Here is a 19,821-nt window from a genome sequence, read left to right on the forward strand (position 1 = left end):
GTGTGTGTGTGTGTTAACGATAATTATCATTATTTATAGGTTTTAGAGCATTATCGATTCCATGGGTTCAAAATAATTTTGATACGGTGTCCGATATATATCTGCTTCTTTGTGAACCATTTTTCCGATAATAAATTATGTTCAGGCTTTTTGTTTTATAAGTTTAATTTTAATTCTGTTTTCCTTGTAAATATTAATGTGTTGTAAATGTAGTAGGTTACTTTCTAAAAGTAATTTTATTAATTTCTGAACTTCTTCGGCACAGACGAAAAATGCAGACCACAAATACTAAGACCCAGAATTCTGTTGCACTTCATAATCAAATGGAAGTGAAACAAAGAAGATGCAATTGCAGTGACAGATAAACTGTCATCTAAACAGGGACGTTGTGTCTGAATGGCAAATATTTCAAGATGCCGATAAATCTTGCAAGTGTGACTATTAGAATACTCTTAAACTTTCCCGAATTATTTGGATGTTTACTGCTGAAATCTTAGAAATAAGAAACAATGTATAATGAAAAGCTTTGAAGCATTGCAATGAAAAGTCAAGTTTTGCACTATTCATTGCTATTTTTGGTGATAACTTTCCTCTTGGAGTAAAATTTTTAAAAGTAGTGGTACTTTCACTTGAAAAGCATGTGAAAGAATATTTCGTAAACCTAATTATTACTGAATGGCGGTGGTAAGTGGAATGATCTAAATTAAACAAAATTTTCCTCAGAATGTGTATACTTACTTGCTGAAACATCCACCTCATTCAACTGAAGAAATAGTACCCTATAACAAATGGGAATAGTCTGGAGTTTGATTTTTTTCCAAAATAAAAATATTCTTCAGATATCTATTGTCGTAAATATAATTTCAGCTACTCTTGCAGTGAAACATCAAAGCTAAAAATATGAAAGCGCCGACTAATTCTTTCTTCATTCTCCTTGCAGCTTAGTTTCAATGAAGTAGACATTGGAGGAACTAAAATAAATCCGAAAGTTTTCTCTTAGATTAATCCTGATAACATAGAAATATAAAATTCTTACAAAGTAATTCAGGAAATGTGCCTAAAAGAGAGAGTGGAGATCAAAGAACACACAAGCAAGGAAAACTTTGGTTTGCTTTGCACTCAGCCACAAATCTCACTTGTTTTATGGAATAAAACTTTTTTACTTGATGGAATGGAAGATCAAAGATTTGGCACCCATCAAAAGGGTCGGCTAGGTGGTTACTAGTAGAGAGAAAAATCTGATTAATCAGCCAGGAAAAATGCAAAAGTACGCACTTGGAAAAATCAAAGTTCTTCATTATAAGACAATTTATGAATCTTAAAAATAAATTACCTCTATCTGATCTCAGAAAAAAATAGCAATTCTCCTTAATAACATCCAAAAGAATATAGGAGTGGGTTGGCAAAACTAACACACACACACACATACATACACACACACACACACACACACACACACACACACACACAAACATATATATATATATATATATATATATATATATATATATATATATATATATATATATATATATATCATAATATTTTTTCAAATGTAAAATACTGTCAAAATATCTTGATATAATTTTGGTACTCATGTTGGTACAATATCCGCTCGGCCTTCCTTTGTATTGTTCATTCGAGACTGCTTTTTTCTTTTGTTTCCTTTCATGTCATATTCAGGATTGTGTTTTTATTACGCTTTCACATGACATGTTAATGCATGCTATCTATCAACAAGTAGTCATGAATTGCGTTTTTCCACTGGTCCCACAAATAGAAGTATTCCTGGAGGTGACAAGAAAATGATCCCTTGGCTTATAATTAGTCACGGTATTAGTCAGTAAATGTGACTCACTCGTGTTCAAGGCTGTCGGTTCTGAAATTTAAAGTTGGTAATCCAGTCTATCAAGGAGACAAATAAATGATATTTATCAAGTAGCAGACCTCTCAAAGGAATTTCATTTTCTAAAATGGAACATGTTTGTATGATAACGATTTTCCCCAATATAATAGGATTTCAATATGGAGGAAGAAAATTAAGATGAGACATGGATACTTAAGTCAGTAAATCTTCTTGCCCAGGCCGGAATACTAAAAAAAAAAAAAAAAATAAAATAAAAATAGGAAGAGCTGGGAATTTCAAGAAAGCGTGTTATAAAAGTCAAGGAAAACAGAAGCAAGAAGAAATCTGTTTTCATGTATAAAAAAAATATCTTCAGAGCTTCTGTCTCTTCAAACACTAAATATTAATTCACTGGATTTCAGTTCATTCAACTCAGTCAGTCACCTAATCTGTCTCTATCACTGCTCTTTTATTGACTGTCCACTTGCTACAGATTACGTTGGTTTTATACCAGCACGATTCCTTGCACAAAGTATGATTAGTATGACTTAAGGTTTTTTTTTATTTAACAAGTTTATCGTACTTAATATCATAAACAAAATATAGTTCTAATAAATCACAAATGACGCCCACCCTAGCATGCTTACGATCGGAAAGACTGCCTAAACGCAAGTGACAAAAAGTTATGAAACATTATGAGTCATTTGAATGGACTTTCTTTATATTTCAAAGCACATCAGTATCTAATAAATGGTAGAAAGGAACATGGAAGGAGGGATATTCGATATTTCTTTTCCTGAAATGAGCTGTTACCATACACAGTAACATAATGGTATACTTTTGGCGGTATGGTATGTTATAGACTCTACTTTTCTTAATAAAAAGAATTTCTATAATTGTAACCCAGATGGAATCTACTGTAGCTGGTTTGTACTCCCTGGTGTATAGGCCAAATCTTATATAGTTCACTTCTGAACTGTCTGTGACATGAATATAATTTCGAACCGAAGTACTCTCCATGTGCACATTATTTAGCTTTCCCTTTAGAATTCATGAAGGCCAGCTGAAAAGCAGCATCGTCAGTTATGTTGAGGGTCTTGTAATTGAATTGTAGTTATTACTTGTATTCCTTGGGTAATTTCCAGTAATCTTATATCAAGTCTGTTTCGATATGTGGTGTTTTGGGCAACCAAGCATAAATCTTTTTGCTTCATTTTCAAAGGCTTCTAGGGACTGTGTCTTGTGCATGCTAAGATTAATCAGCCTGCTTGCACCGCAGTTGATTACGGATCTTAACATGAACACTGGAGCGGAGGACCCAGCAGTTACTTATGCTACCTTTCTTAGTAAAGCCAACCGTAGTTGACATTCAAGTTTTAGTTCAGCAACTTCATTATTTCCTTGATTGAACTGTCCAGTATGACATCCATAAACCTGTATGTTGCTATTTATTCTGTTTCTTTCCCTTACAGTTTAATAATCTATTCTCATTTTGTTTTATGCAGTATTATTATTTTCTCCTGGGAAATAACTAACCCTCGTGAATTAAAAATTACTTCCCTTTTCTTACGTTTACTGTTATAATAGCTCCGTTTGCTTTTGCTGTTTGTAAATTTTGTTACAACACCTTTTACTGCCCAAGGGTGAATAACATTCAATAGAATATTCAAAAGTATTGGCGCTAAAAACACCACCTTGATGCGTACCCAGAGTCATCTTTTCCAACTCTGAGTAAACACTTTCGATATATGCTCTATTTTGCTTTTCTGAGATAATCTTCAATAATTCTGACAGTGTTACTGGAAATCATAGGAGACAATTCAGCCAAACTAGCACCTGTATTAGCTTTGAAAATAAAAGTTTCTTTTGGATAAAAACTTCAAGTTTCTATTTTATTTCTGATAAGACCCTATAAATGCAATGCTGTGTATTTTTTTCCAACATGAAACCATGCAAACCATTCGGAAGTTTAGGTTTGATTGCATACATCAACCTGTTAAAAGGGTTCTTTCAAAAATTTTGGGAACAGGGATCATAATAGTGTTCTTCAACATTTTAACCCCGCTCCATATCATGTTGTAAAGTTTGTCATTGACTGTTGACAGCAAGCATATAACGTCATATGAACTCCTCCTTAGTGATGGGCTCGTTATTTGATGGATGTCTTCCTTTGAGAGCTCGTTCAATTTTCATGAATAGTTGCTGAAGCTTTTTGTCAGTGCAATTCTCAATTTGAGCGGTAAGCAATCATAGTTTGAGGATTGCGCACATTCTTCAGCCAGTTCGTTCCTCTTGTGTGTGGGATTGTGGTGAAGGCTATCCCTTACCCTTTACCCCTTGAACAATCTTGACTTTCCAAGAAATTTCTCGGAGCAGTGTTTTATGATCCATGGACTAGAGGAGTGGATATCAGCACACCTCCACCATGAGAGCTGATTAGTAGCTAATTATGAATTTTTGACACATTCAGGGTAATTTTTTTTTTTTTTTTGCACTTTCAGAACTTTACCCTCCAAATTTCGTTTAAATATCTAATTCAGTATGCTACTGGAACAACTTACACCCAGGGGGAATTATAAGCGATATGAGCTTAGTCACAAGTAGAATTCGAACCCCCGACTGTTTTGGAAAAACAACGGAAATACAACGTAGCTTGGTGGCTGTGAGATGATAGTAGTCACCGAAAACCATACATGGCAAATGTGCATTTGATATTTGCTTATTACTGTTATCTTACAACCACCAAAAAAAAAAAATTTTTCTGTTTTCTGTTGTTTTCTGAGTCCTATAATCAGAAGTGATTTTTCCTCTTATGTAAACAATTTTGAAAAAATTACCAGACCAAAAATAACAGAAAGAAAAACTATACTTTTTGTCATTCGTGCTACTACTGTATTTCGATGTTATCTCAAGAAAAAAAAAAATATAAACAACCATTCTGATTAATGTCTTTCACTCCAGTAGTGAGAAATTTTGTTTTTCCGGATCAACATTTCTGTAGCAAACGTTAGTTGTTTCTCCTTAAATAATGTATCTTGCATGCAATATAATTTGCCAGAGAATTCCAGAAATTTCCAAGAATTTAATCTTTGGTTTCAGTCGCCTGGAAAACGTACTGCCATTACGATCTCCCTTCCGAACTTCCGAAGTGACATTCACGAATATCCTTCAATAAGCTTTTAATTTCCGTAATTAAATACCACGAGAAATGTAAGAATTTTCATAAACATCTCATCGACCACCACATGAGCAAAACATAAATGTCCGCTTTTATGAATCTGTTAATAAATGTTTAAACTCTCTCCCTCTCTCTTTCTCCCTCAACCAATCGTTCTACTGTATTCTAACATGAAAGATATTTTTTTTTCCTCCCTTGCCCGTCCCGTCATTTATTATCTCTCTGTTTTCAGTAACTGGAGGCTTTATTCTGTCTTTTTTTGGGGGTGGTTGAGGAGCGGGCTTTGGGCAGATCAAGAAACTCAAACAAACTAACAACAACAACATAACTTGTCAGCTGATCAGCTTTTTTAGCATCTAAACGTTTACAAGGTTACATACAGCTTTAGTAGACGTTATATTATTAAAATAATAGCAAGTCGATTAATATTATCACTATTAATATTATTATTATCATTATCTTAAATCAGATATTTTAAAAGTGGCACTATACCAAACCTTAAAACTAAATGACCGTTTGGTATCACAGAAGTGCATAATGATCAAAATAAATCCGATGCAACATTACAAAATAAGCTAGCCTTATATTTCCTTCGTCCTGGATTTTCCGAATGAATTTCGTCCTCACTTTGATGAAAGTCATTATTCAGTAATTGATACGATGCTGATCGTGACTAAAGTTTACCAGCCGGCACTAAGGCCTTCGGACATATGGCATAAATTGAAACACTTATCACAGCCTCTTGGGTTTTACTAATTTTTATTAATGTTATTCATTTCGTCTTGATTCTTGAAATATTCCACTGAATGGTCATATGAAGCTGAATATTGCAAATAATACGTCTTTTTTTGTATATCAGTTACATGTTATGTATAATATTTGGTTCCATATTCAACTCTGAATATTCAGTAGAATATACAGATGGCTTAATGTCAAAAATGTTATTTTAGTTTATTTCTTGATTTTCTTTTATTACAGTAAACACATGATCTAAAACGATTCTCTCTCTCTCTCTCTCTCTCTCTCTCTCTCTCTCTCTCTCTCTCTCTCTCTCTCTCTCTAACGTTCTCTCAGAAGTAGATTAGAACTAAAATACAGTAAACAAAATGGGAAAAAAATGCCCTTAAAAAATTTTTATTTAAATAAAGACAGAAATAGGTAGAGGGGTAAACTTAATTTTCAATTATTTATTTTTCTTTTTTTGAGATTATTGTATTTCGAAGATATAATGTAGTCTTTGGCATACTTTAAAGGCGTTAGTCCAATTGGAAAACAGGATCATATTTTTCTAACCTTTAGAGACAGGAAATGAACAGTAGACAAAAAATGAAGTGAATATAAAAGACAGACTGTTCCATCTAATTACCATTTTTGCGTAACATAACGAAGCAGCACAGGGGTCTTCTAGGTATAAAATGCTTTTCGAAGAGTCTCTCCTGCAGAGTTTGAAGTGAGTCTTTTTTTTCACAAAATTTAGAGCACAGGTTCCCTCAATAAAATTAATTAATCGATGCACTGGCTATCAAAGAAGAGTGTCATCACAGAAGCAATTTAAATTCGGGAAAGGATCTGATCTTCCACAGCGTCCAGATTACGCTATAAATTTCTTCTTAAATTTAATCAATACCTGTTTTTGTCAGAATACCATTACTATGGAAACTGGAGGGAAAATTATAAAAAATCAAACAAGATGCTTAGGATTATTACTATAGATCTCTCTCTCTCTCTCTCTCTCTCTCTCTCTTCTCTCTCTCTCTAATCTCTCTCTCTATATAATATAATTTAAATAATAACTTAGTCCTACATTACCGTTGAAAAGTCCTATAATAAACAAACGATTTTGTTATGAAATAAGGCATTGCCCCTCCTTACCCTACCCTAACTCAAGTTTTCCAAATTTTGTTTTTTTTATATCTCTTTGTCGAAGTCTGTGTTTCCAATCTTATATTGTTTGTTTTTGGATGCGTGTTCTTGCTTCGAAGTTTTTCATACATTTACTGATTTCTTTCCAAAATTTATTATGGTTTACAAATTACCTACTTTTTTCCAGTTACTTTTCTTGATTGTAAATACGTTCTTTTTCTTGACTCTGATTGTTAAAGCAGTCTTTTTTTTTTTTTTTTATATGATGACTCTTTCATAAACTCAAAGGATGACAACAGCTGAAATTCTTTTCAGACTGATTATCACAAGTTGTTTCATTAAAAACTCCAGAACAAAAAATGAAAAGGAGTCTCGTCTAAGCCGCTATTTCACGCAAATTCTACGCCACCTAATGACTTTCTCAGAGAAGAAAAGTATTTGCAGTTTCCTATTATCTGAATTTTGAAATTAATTCCATTTACTTCTGTCTCTTTAAATGTCTGCTGGTCTCTCATGTATACCGTCATCTCAAAGAATTCAGAGGGATGAAATGGGAAGAACATATCAAGTTAAAAACTGTTATTCCCGTGTATCAAGTATTTCCTTCCTTTATTTGTAAGTCATAAGCCCCAAACGATATGTTTATAGTTAGTGCAACAAGTGAGGGGAAAACAAACTATAATTTTGAGATTACTTTCCCAAGAGAATATACTGTATATGTATAATGGTGCGTATATATATATATATATATATGATATATATATATATATATATATATATATATATATATATATATATATATATATATATATTCATGAAGCTACAAATATTGTTTCATATCAAATTCATAACTTCAATATCCCCGATGGGATTTGTCACCACAATTACCTTCCAACAATCTCCAATCGATTTGTCTACCACTGAGCCATCAAACAGAGGTATAAGTTAATGCCAATCTGCTGAACTTGTTTACCTGTCGAGAGTGAAATTATACCTAGTTTCGGCATTAACCAACCTCCACCATGACAACTCATTGGTAATCGTTTGGAACACACAGCTCTTATTAGAAATTTTATCACACTGTGATTTATATACATTCATGAAGCTACAAATATTGTTTAATATCCAATTCACGCTACCCCACCTCCTCAACATCCCAATGGGAATTATCACCAAAGGAGAATTTATAAGTGATAAATTGATCGGTACTACCGGGTCTCGATCCCTCGACACAATTACCTTCCAACAACTCCAATCGACGGTTTACCCACTAAGCCATCAACAGAGGTGTAAGTTAATGGCGAATCTGCTGTTCTGGTTTACCTGTCGAGAGCGGGAAATTATACTTAACTTCGGCATTAACCAACTTCCACTATGACAGCTCATTGGTACATTTGGAACACGCAGCTCTTATTAGGAAATTTTTATCACACCGTGATTTATATACATTCATGAAGCTACAAAAATTGTTTAATTTTTATCACACCGTGATTTATATACATTCATTATAAGAGCTGGGTGTTCCAAACGTACCAATGAGCTATCAAGGTGGAGGTTGGTTAATGACGAAGCTAAGTATAATTTCCCCGCTCTCGACGGGTAAACAAGTACAGCAGGTTCGGCATTTTGGAGTGCTTGGAAGGTAATTGTGTGTCGAGGGATCGAGACCCGGCAGTACCGATCCATTTATCCCTTCTAAATTCTCTCCGGTGATAATTCCCCGTCGGTAATATTCCTAAGTAACGTGAATTTGATATTAAACAATATTTGTAGCTTCATGAATGTAAAACAATATGAATGAAGGTGTGATAAAATTATTCTTATATAGATAAAATATATATATTTATATATATATATATATATATATATATATATATATATATATATATATATATATATATATATATATATATATATATATGTGTGTGTGTGTGTGTGTGTGTGTGTGTGTGTGTGTGTGTGTGTGTGTGTGTGTGTTTGTTCGTGCGCTTGTGTGTTTATACGTCAAGGTTAAAAGAAAGCGAGTCGCGATGAGAAGACGTAAGAGACAGGCAAAACAGATTTTGTTTCTGAATACCAATTACGACTAGATGAGATTTAATGCAACAGTAAGGCTTCTGTATTTTAGAGTGACATTAGGCATTGAGTTTACCTGGGCTGCCTGCCTTTATTATCATTCAACACTGTGACACTTTGTTGTCAGGCAGCTTTGGAGGCTGTGATGATGATAATTTTGTGACACATTGATTATTTTGATTGCACTGGTTTAGCGGTAAAAACCCAGTTCAAAAGAGTTATATGATTTCTTTGGACTTATTCCCAATAGACAAAATGAAGAGGATCTTTATGCAATCAGTAACTGATCTCGTCACTTCCGTATTTTAAATTTATTGGAAAGTTTCCTTTGACGGAGATATACAATCTTTAGAAATATCAGCCAATATCATATAAAAAAAAAAAAAACTATTTAAGAACTGGCTGCGAGATTTCTAAGTCTCTACTCAACATTCATTGCTAAACAGAATTTATGGCTTAATATTTGTGAACATAAAAGGACTTGCACGCATATATTTTCACTCCTATTACGCTGGAATACGTTAAAAGACCATGTTCATAAAATGTACCTGTTAACAGAAAATCCACTGGAACCTTAGTCATTAAAAAAGGGAAAATAACTGTAAAAAAAATACCAGCAATTGAAGAACGGGGAAGAGAATTCCCCCCAGAATATCAACAAGGAAATAAAAAAGGAATTCTCTGAATAACGGAATTCGATGTCATTTTGATAGAAAATAAGCCAGCAAATATTGGCACTGACAAAGGAAAACTGGATCAAGAAGCACAAAAAAAAAAAAAAACATTCACAGTGTGATGAAATTTACTCGCTGGCCCAAAGATCCTACTGAGACGTTACTGATTACGTACGTGAAAATTCTCTCTCTCACACACACACTCACACACACTAATATATACTGTAATTTCCTGGTACTTGAATAAAAGTAAACAATTATTTGTTTGAATTTTAAACCCACATCGGAAAAGAATGGAAAATAACTGGGATTACCTGTGTGGCACTATGGGACGTTTCATTTGAATGAGGCGTCGTCGATGTTAAAAAGGAAGTATTTTTTTGTTATTATAGAGAGAGAGAGAGAGAGAGAGAGAGAGAGAGAGAGAGAGAGAGAGAGAGAGAGAGAGAGAGAGAGAGAGAGAGAGAGAGTATTCGTCGGTACCTTTTGGCATATTCGCAATCACCCAACTCACTTGAAATCGAATAGCATTTTATATTCTGCGAAGACGCGAACTTGCTGCAGGGCCAATCAAATTTTTATAACCTAATATTCCCCCAATGCTGGTTGCATCTGATTCAGAGCTTGCAGTCATATATTCATTCGGTTTTTTGGGGCTTTTGGCATGGCTGCTATGACGAAGCTGAAAGAAGCATTATTTGCATTTATTGAGATTTAAGAACTATTTTTACTACCTCTGTTGAATACGTTATTTTCCATTTAGTTTGCCTGCCTATTTGATATATTTGGAAGCCAGCGAACGACATGTTGCAAGACTGAATTCTGTTTCGTCCGAAAGAATCATGTTTGAATTTTTCTGGCATCGAGTCTGGTCTGGGTGTAGGATCTCTCATTCGCTTTGTTTATAAATTAGTTATTAATACAATTATTTATATAAATGAAAGAATGGTCCTATTGTTTGAAAAACTAAACTTTGCAAGTACAGTAAAATTATAGTTTATTTGTTTTTTGCATGTATACCATGAGTTTCTTGAATAATACCGGAAAAATGCCAAATGCCAGTTCGAACGAGATGCAATATATAGTTTTCTACCAAAAGGCATTTTTGACCTTTTTAGACAATTATGACTGGGCTTACAATTTAATATAGCTGATGTTCGATTTCATTGGAGGCTTTAGGAACAACAAGCTAGATGTTAAGTGTAGGTCGGTTATTTCTTTGTAAGCTTCTGACTTAGCAAAATTTATCCGACTTCAATAGAACCAAAAATCATGCCTTTTTAAAAAAGTTCTGTAATCGCACACACACATACGGACGCACACACACATATATGTGCATATGTATGTATATATGAATGTATGTATGCATATGTGAGTGCGTGTGCATGTGTGCGTGCGTGTGTGCGTGAATGCGTTGAACACACACACACACACACACACACACACACACACACATATATATATATATATATATATATATATATATATATATATATATATATATATATATATATATATATATATGTATATATATATACTGTTTATATATATATATATATATATATACATATTTCCTCTCTTATAAAATTTGTATAGAAACTCATGACATTGTTCATAGAATAATTTTTTCCCACTCCTGAGAAGCTTGCTGGAGGAGAAGAAAAGTATAGACTGCTTCATATATATATATATATTATATATATATATATATATATATATATATATATATATATATATATATATATATATATATATATATATATATATATAATGTTTGGAATGTTTGTGCGCTGTAGAAATCAGGACCGCATGACAAACCTAGACAAAATTTGGCACAGTGCCCCGATGTGACCACAGAAAGGTTATCACTAAACTTCAAGACTATACCCCCATGACAGACAGACAAACACAGACATCTGTCCAAATTATACAGCCTACTTCCCCTTTTATGTGGACATTAGTTGGTAGGGGCTTATTTGTACGAAATCACTAAAGTTGGAAACTACGATAAACACAAATGAATTTCCTCTCTGTGTTAGAACAACAAGCTGCTAAACTTCCTGTCCAACGCGATGTGCAAGATGTACGATGATGTTGTTCTATTCGTTCAAAAGCGAAATTTCTCATTAATTCGTTCGTTTGTTCTTCGTTTTTACCTTCGCCTATTTGTATATAAAAAATACCTGACAAGATTTAAAAGCAAACACTGACTAAAAGCTTGTGTGTAAATAAATTTTAAACTGTCACCTAAACATGTGACTTCTGACAACTACATCAACCCTTGACCAGAAAGACTGGACTACCGGTCAATTTGCACCTTTTGCTGGTGTAATCATATACAGTAAGGAAAACCATTCCCGTCATTTAGGAAAATAAAATTATTGTTTATGGATATCTATTAGAAAGGTATATTTTCATTACTATCTTTTATCAACGTGTATTTATTCAGAAGAACAAATAACCGTTTGCATTATATTCCTCCCCAAAGGGATCAATGTTTTGTTTATAGTACCTGATAACGCCATCGCGAAAGGTACAATTGACAGGGTTGACATAGTAATTGTTTACTATCGATCCACGTAACTTTATACTTAATGTTACGTTAATGAATGTGATGTCTTGGTAAAGGATAATGAGTTGTAATTTATTATGTTATACTAAAAAGTTGAAGTTAGCCGTATTGGAAGACGTTTTGCCACTTGTTTTTATTCTTAATTTGATGAAGTGGAAGACTAACTGCTGTGGCAAAAAAAAAAAAGACACATATTCCCATACAGTATTAATGTATGAGTTTAAATTAGAACCGGGGGGTTGGGTCAGTTTTTTATGAAATGGACAGTGAAGTTTACTTTCATTATAGTAACACCTATCATGAAGTCAGGACACTGATCCAGACCAATACTAAATTGTCTGTATCACATGGAAATATTGTTTTAAATTTTTATTATATGATTTGGAGCCATAATCACCTAAATATATCATTGAAGGGTCTGACAGTTAAATGAATTAGGCCTATACATAATTTATTCATATTCTGATGAAAGTTGCTGAGATCCTCCTTGGTGAAATCCAGCAACAAATTGTCATGAAATTGTTGCTTACCCATCCACATATACAGTTACCTACCTGCCAGTCGGTTGGAAGAACTTTAGGTAATTCCATCAGTTCAACTGGCTACTCCCACAAACTGTCATCTAAACTTTAACGTCAGTTTCGACAAACTAACAAGAAATGACAGGTATACCTGATACTGAATATCTAGCCTGAGGCTGTTGAAATCTATGATAGTTAATGGGAGAGAGAGAGAGAGAGAGAGAGAGAGAGAGAGAGAGAGAGAGAGAGTTTATCAGTTGTCATTCAGCTTGTCTGGGCAATGCCAGGTTAGTCAACTAATACACACACACACACATGCACACACATATATATGTATATATATATATATATATATATATATATATATATATATATATATATATATATATATATATATATATACACACACACACACACACATATATATATATATATATATATATATATATATATATATATATATATATATATATATATATATATATATATATATATATATATATATATATATATATATATATATACATATACACACATAAATAGTTTGTTGTCATTCAAAGTTTTCCTGGGCAATGCCAGGTTCGTCAGCCATAATATTTATGTGTGTGTGCATTTGTGTGCATGTGATTGTTTGTGTGTATACGTGTGTGATAGCATCACTTACAGTGCTTGAGACTGATAGATAGATAGATAAATCACCTTTTAAAAGAAACGTAAAAGAGTCCTTACCGGCGTCCTTCCAGCACACAGATGCATTGCTTTCTGCATTTCACTTTTCAACCAAATCCTGTGGTCTTTTCCTTTAAATTCGACCCCCCATAATTTTTGTACATTTCAAGAGCAAAATCTGATCACCTGTGTCTAGATAGTTGAGTTAGTGATCTCTTTAACCGGACTGATAAAAATCAGTCTCTCAAAGTTGAGATATACCTTATTTATGAAAAAGAACTAAAGAAAAGAAAAATAAAAAGAGCAGTGACTTCCCTTATAAAGGCGCCCAACCTCTGACGCAGATAGAATTCCTGACACTCATTAATTCTCCTATTATCGTGATTGTGGATACAACCGTCCTATTCTTTGCTGGCGGCCTCGTTGTCTGTCTCATACCGCAAACCCCGAATACATCTGCATCTTTCACTGTCCTCGTCAACGACAGATGAGAGAGAAGCAGAGCTATTGTGCCCTGACTCCATGACAGAGAGGACACTTGAAAGGAAAATTGCCTCTGTTCGGGTATACACATTGGCCTCATGTTGGTGACATTGTCCTCAGCAGGGTTTTATTGATGGCTCAACTACGACGTCATGGTCGATATCTACTAACCTATCTGTGTTTCTATTTATCTTTTGTATGAGGATGATGATAAAATCCATCTTCATAGTAATCATAGTTAAGGTCTCTGTCTCTGTCTGCCTGTCTGCCTGTCTGTCTGTCTGTCTGTCTCTCTATTGCTAATAAAGAGGAAATCTTAGCCATCCTGATAACAAATTTCTCTCTCTCTCTCTCTCTCTCTCTCTCTCTCTCAGCAGGTGAGAAAACTTCAAAGGGCAAATAACAATTGTCGATAGAGAGCATGCCTCTTACAAAGCGACTAAAAAACGAATCAGTTAATTAACACTAATAATAAAATCGTGGCAAGAAGCATCCAATACAAGGAACTTTTTCAAAAATTCCCTGCTCCCTTTAGGTGAGGGGATACCCATGGTATCACATCGCCAGTTCTTGAAAATACCTCTTAATGAATAAACCCAATTATTTTCCGTGCATTCATTCTCTAGAAATCGTGTTCTCAAATGCACGTACACACAAACAAAGATTAAAATGTAGCTTCCTCCAGAGTCATATCAGGATTCTTTTTCTTTTTCTCAGGAGAGACTCTGAGGCAAATGATCAATAAACATGAAGCCAAAGGAAGAATAAGTGCAAACTGAGAAGATGTGAAACCGGGACAAATGCTGTTCAGTAGGGGACAAGTGAAAAAAGAAAGAAAATAAAGAAAGGCTTTTCACCAATCCGGGAAAATTTTTCTAATATGTATTTGGTTAGTCGACACTGCGCCTTTGCTCTCCCACTTAGATGAAATTAACTGTCAACGCCTTTTCCTCGAAGGACAATTCACCTGATACGTATTAAATCATTTCATAGTCCTGTCTTGCAAATGATTTCCCCTTTCCTCACCTACTTTATTTTATTTTCATAGAATTGCGGTGTGCAAATACATTGGTTTGTTGTGAGTTATTTTTTTTTTATGTTCTTAGTCCTATTTCCAGTCATTGCTGCTGAACTCCTTTTTGTTAAGTAAAATTTCGAGGAACCTGATGATTCAGGTCCGAATCGTAACAATAACTCGCCTTTATTTATTTATTATTTTTTATTTTTTTATCCTCGCGACAATAATCATCCTGCAAGAGGCTGCCACCGAAAACATCCCATTCAAATTCTGGTATAAACATATCCTGACTGAAGTTATCCTTACTTAAATTATTCTAGACCAATCGTCACTCTTTAACTGTACACAAGAGGAAAAGACCGAAGGAAACTTGAACAAACTCTTTCCTGCCATGCAAAATCCTCAAAAGAATTTAACTGTCCGTAAATCTCATAAGTCTTCTCAGACACACAACAGGGCCATCAGTCCTCAATTAAAATCACTATCTTATGAAAATGATGGAATTCTACATATGCATAGAGTACGTGAGCTAAGGAGGTTGGAAAGTGAGAAGCGTGCAGAAACAGCTAACATAGGCTAATTAGTAGGAATATTAAAAGAAATTGAGAACAGTTTGAATGTACTACACTAAATACAAATGAATTTGAGTCTGACGCGAAGCATTACCAGCACCACTGTAATTTGCCATGTCTTATGTTTCCACTACCTTTTCTTCCATAATTCTGCGCTCAAAACCGATTTACGTAAAGTTCTCTCTCTCTCTCTCTCTCTCTGCATTATTCTATAATTATTCTTTGTTCATTCCAACTTCATTTTGCTTTCCTTTATTTTGCGGAGTACATGTTTATTTTCGTCTATAAATTTCTCTTCGTAGGCTGCTTGTAATAAATTAAACGTTCTACACACAAGCTAGTCCTTTTTTCTAACCATGAAGAGTGTAAAATGAGCACGCTGATTTTTTTTTTTTTTTTTTTTTTTACATTGCGCTTTTCTATTTTTTCAGAGCTTGGTCAAAGTACATCTTCTTGATATTTGTTAATTTTAAACGCAGAGGTCGTCTGGCAAAAGAAAACAATAGATTCAAGTTTAGAAATGGTGAAGCTATACCTGAATATTCCACTAATAATATTTATCTTTTATTTCTGAGGTTTTCATCCTATGTATTTCACTTTACTCCGGTGTCTTGGATTTCAAAAACAAAGATGAATGGCCCACGTCTTCCATCACCGTTCGTCACATTTTATCCCGAAGCCTCGCCATAAATCACTGAATGTTTTCGAGAGCCACATTTCTTTGTGAAGAATGCGTGCTCTAAATTACCTTAGACATCTTAGAGGATTGTCTATGACCCTCGAAATATCTTCTGCAGATTGATGATTCTTTTTTTTTTTTTTTTTTTTTTTTGCCAGGAATAGCTGACGATTAGAAGCAGACAGGCAAAGACTTACGGAGGAGTAATCTCAGAAAGAAAGGGGTGGCCTCTTTATTTAATCATTTAAGACTATAAGCTCCCAATGGTTGATTTATAGAAATGTAAGCTTTAAAGGAAGTAGCCTACTTGCTTCAACAACAAAACTTATGAGAAAATAAAAGAAAGGTTTGTTTAGCACTGCAGTTACAAAGGCAAACATTTTGTCGCCCATAAACGATTCGTTTTGTTCAGGAGTTATATAAAAATGAGGCTACCTTAAATGCCCAGTAATTTAGAGATTGATGAAATACCCCAAAATACTTTGTAGTAACGTGAAGAAACGTTGTCTAAGCATACTAAAAAATCTGAGAAATGAGGAACTCAGATCACTCATAACAGCATCTACTCATGTGTGGAGGCCTAAGGTTTTTTTTATTAAAGCACTCCAGGATAAAAGTAAAAATAAATGAAGTATGTCTCTTTCAAGTGACGAATTCTCATGCCTTTGTTGGTTGAGCGGATTAGACCACACCTTAACTTACATCAAAGAGGGAGAAGATGAAGGTGCTGCGTGAATTTAGGAATAATAGTAGGGCGGGGTCGTTGTTAAGAGATGTAGTCGTACCTGCATAAGACAATTTTGAGATTAGAATATATATATATATATATATATATATATATATATATATATATATATATATATATATATATATATATATATATACACACACACACACACACACACACACACACACATATATATATATATATATATATATATATATATATATATATATATATATATATATATATATATATATATATATATATATATAATTCAACATTGACAGTGAGGTTATCCCTCAGCAGTACAAAACCAGGCGGCGTGGAAGTAGACAGCATGAAACATAATTCACTTTATTCCTTATACAGCGACGTTTCGAGACCAATGTCTCATCATCCAGGCTAAAATCAAAGATAAAAAACTGATAAGCAATACAGCATAACAAATTATTTTTTGTTGACACGCAAAATACATTGAATAAAGTAAGGCAAAGTAAGATACATCGTTGAAATAAAGCTACAAGAAGAGAAACATATTTAAAGTTAAGAGTAGTTAAAAAGACACCTTGTCTCAACGGAGTTCAGTTGCTGTATGAAAAATGCACCGAAAGTAAACAAGAAGAAGGGCGTGGTTTAGGCTATATACAAGGGAACAGATGAAGAGTGGTTGTTTAAGGTGGGAACTAGTTTCTTTATAGCTAGAGATTCTAATATTGGAAGGTGGTGCTCATATGGGCTTGATAATAATATCTTGAAATCCTTGTAATTTATATTATTTTGCAAAATTTCCCATGATTCCTAATGTTAGATAGTTCTGGGTTGGATAGTTTACACCCTGTTGCGGAAACTGATGCCCATATGTGCATCACATCTCACCTTAAGCAGGCGGCGTGTGTTGCCAACGTAAGTCTGCCTGTTGCATCGGCAGCAAGTATAAATATAGACAACACCGGACTGCATTAAGGGAGGTAATCTCTTTTATGACGCAACATACTACCAATAGTCCTAGGGTTCATTAGGACAAACTTGACATCAACGGCCGGGAAATAATTAGTTAAAATTCTCCTTAGAGTGAGGTAAGAAAGAGGTGTCATGCACATAAGGAAATCGTATATAGAGCTTAAGTTTATGGGCCAAATGTATTGCTGCTGGAGGATGAAATGAAATATCCAGCGTTTTCCTGACATATTTCATAAAGAGATTAGGAGGATAGCAATTTGATTTAAAATAATCGTAAAGGATTCCGATTTCTTTGTGGAAAAGACTCCAATCAGAAGTTAATGTCATGGCTCTGTGGAGGAGGGTAGACAATGAATTTAATTTAAAATTGAAAAACAAAAACTATAAAAGTTAAGACCAAGGCCGGTGAAAGTTGCCTTTCGAAAAATGCCTGTGTGAAAACGGTCGTCATCACGGATGACAATCGTATCTAAGAATGGTAGTTTGTTATTGTTTTCCAATTCATATGTAAATTTAATGTTGGAATGTAAAGAATTGGCATATTGTAAGAACGAATCACAATGCGAATGGTCCTTAAAAGAACAAAAGTGTCATCCACATATCGGCGATAGAATAAAGGTTTAAAAGAAGGGGACAACTGTCCAGCAGCTCTCTCAAATTTGTGCATAAAAATGTTGGCGAATGTAACTCAGTGGGTTACCCATCCCCACACCCTCAACCTGCACATTTAGTCATGGCTAGCTTTGATGTAGAATCTTTATTTACTAATATACCCGTGGAGGAAACAATTGAATACATTTTAGGCACTATTTTTACTGAGGATGACAGTGTTCACCATGGTTTTAACCGTCATGATTTTAAGAAGTTATTGGAGTTGGCAGTGCGGGACACCGCCTTTGTTTTTAATGAAGAGGTATATGTGCAGGTTGAGGGTGTGGGGATGGGTAACCCACTGAGTTGCACATTCGCCAACATTTTTATGCACAAATTTGAGAGAGAGCTGCTGGACAGTTGTCCCCTTCTTTAAAACCTTTATTCTATCGCCGATATGTGGATGACACTTTTGTTCTTTTTAAGGACCATTCGCATTGTGATTCGTTCTTACAATATGCCAATTCTTTACATTCCAACATTAAATTTACATATGAATTGGAAAACAATAACAAACTACCATTCTTAGATACGATTGTCATCCGTGATGACGACCGTTTTCACACAGGCATTTTTCGAAAGGCAACTTTCACCGGCCTTGGTCTTAACTTTTATAGTTTTTGTTTTTTCAATTTTAAATTAAATTCATTGTCTACCCTCCTCCACAGAGCCATGACATTAACTTCTGATTGGAGTCTTTTCCACAAAGAAATCGGAATCCTTTACGATTATTTTAAATCAAATTGCTATCCTCCTAATCTCTTTATGAAATATGTCAGAAAACGCTGGATATTTCATTTCATCCTCCAGCAGCAATACATTTGGCCCATAAACTTAAGCTCTATATACGATTTCCTTATGTGCATGACACCTCTTTCTTACCTCACTTAAGGAGAATTTTAACTAATTATTTCCCGGCCGTTGATGTCAAGTTTGTCCTAATGAACCCTAGGACTATTGGTAGTATGTTGCGTCATAAAGAGAGATTACCTCATAATGCAGTCCGGTGTTGTCTATATTTATACTTGCTGCCGATGCAACAGGCAGACTTACGTTGGCAACACACGCCGCCTGCTTAAGGTGAGATGTGATGCACATATGGGCATCAGTTTCCGTACAGGGTGTAAACTATCCAACCCAGAACTATCTAACATTAGGAATCATGGGAAATTTTGCAAAAATAATATAAATTACAAGGATTTCAAGATATTATCAAGCAAGCCCATATGAGCACCACCTTCCAATATTAGAATCTCTAGCTATAAAGAAACTAGTTCCCACCTTAAACAACCACTCTTCATCTGTTCCCTTGTATATAGCCTAAACCACGCCCTT

The sequence above is a fragment of the Macrobrachium rosenbergii genome, chromosome 46 (assembly GCF_040412425.1).
Source record: "Macrobrachium rosenbergii isolate ZJJX-2024 chromosome 46, ASM4041242v1, whole genome shotgun sequence".
NCBI lineage: Eukaryota > Metazoa > Arthropoda > Malacostraca > Decapoda > Palaemonidae > Macrobrachium > Macrobrachium rosenbergii.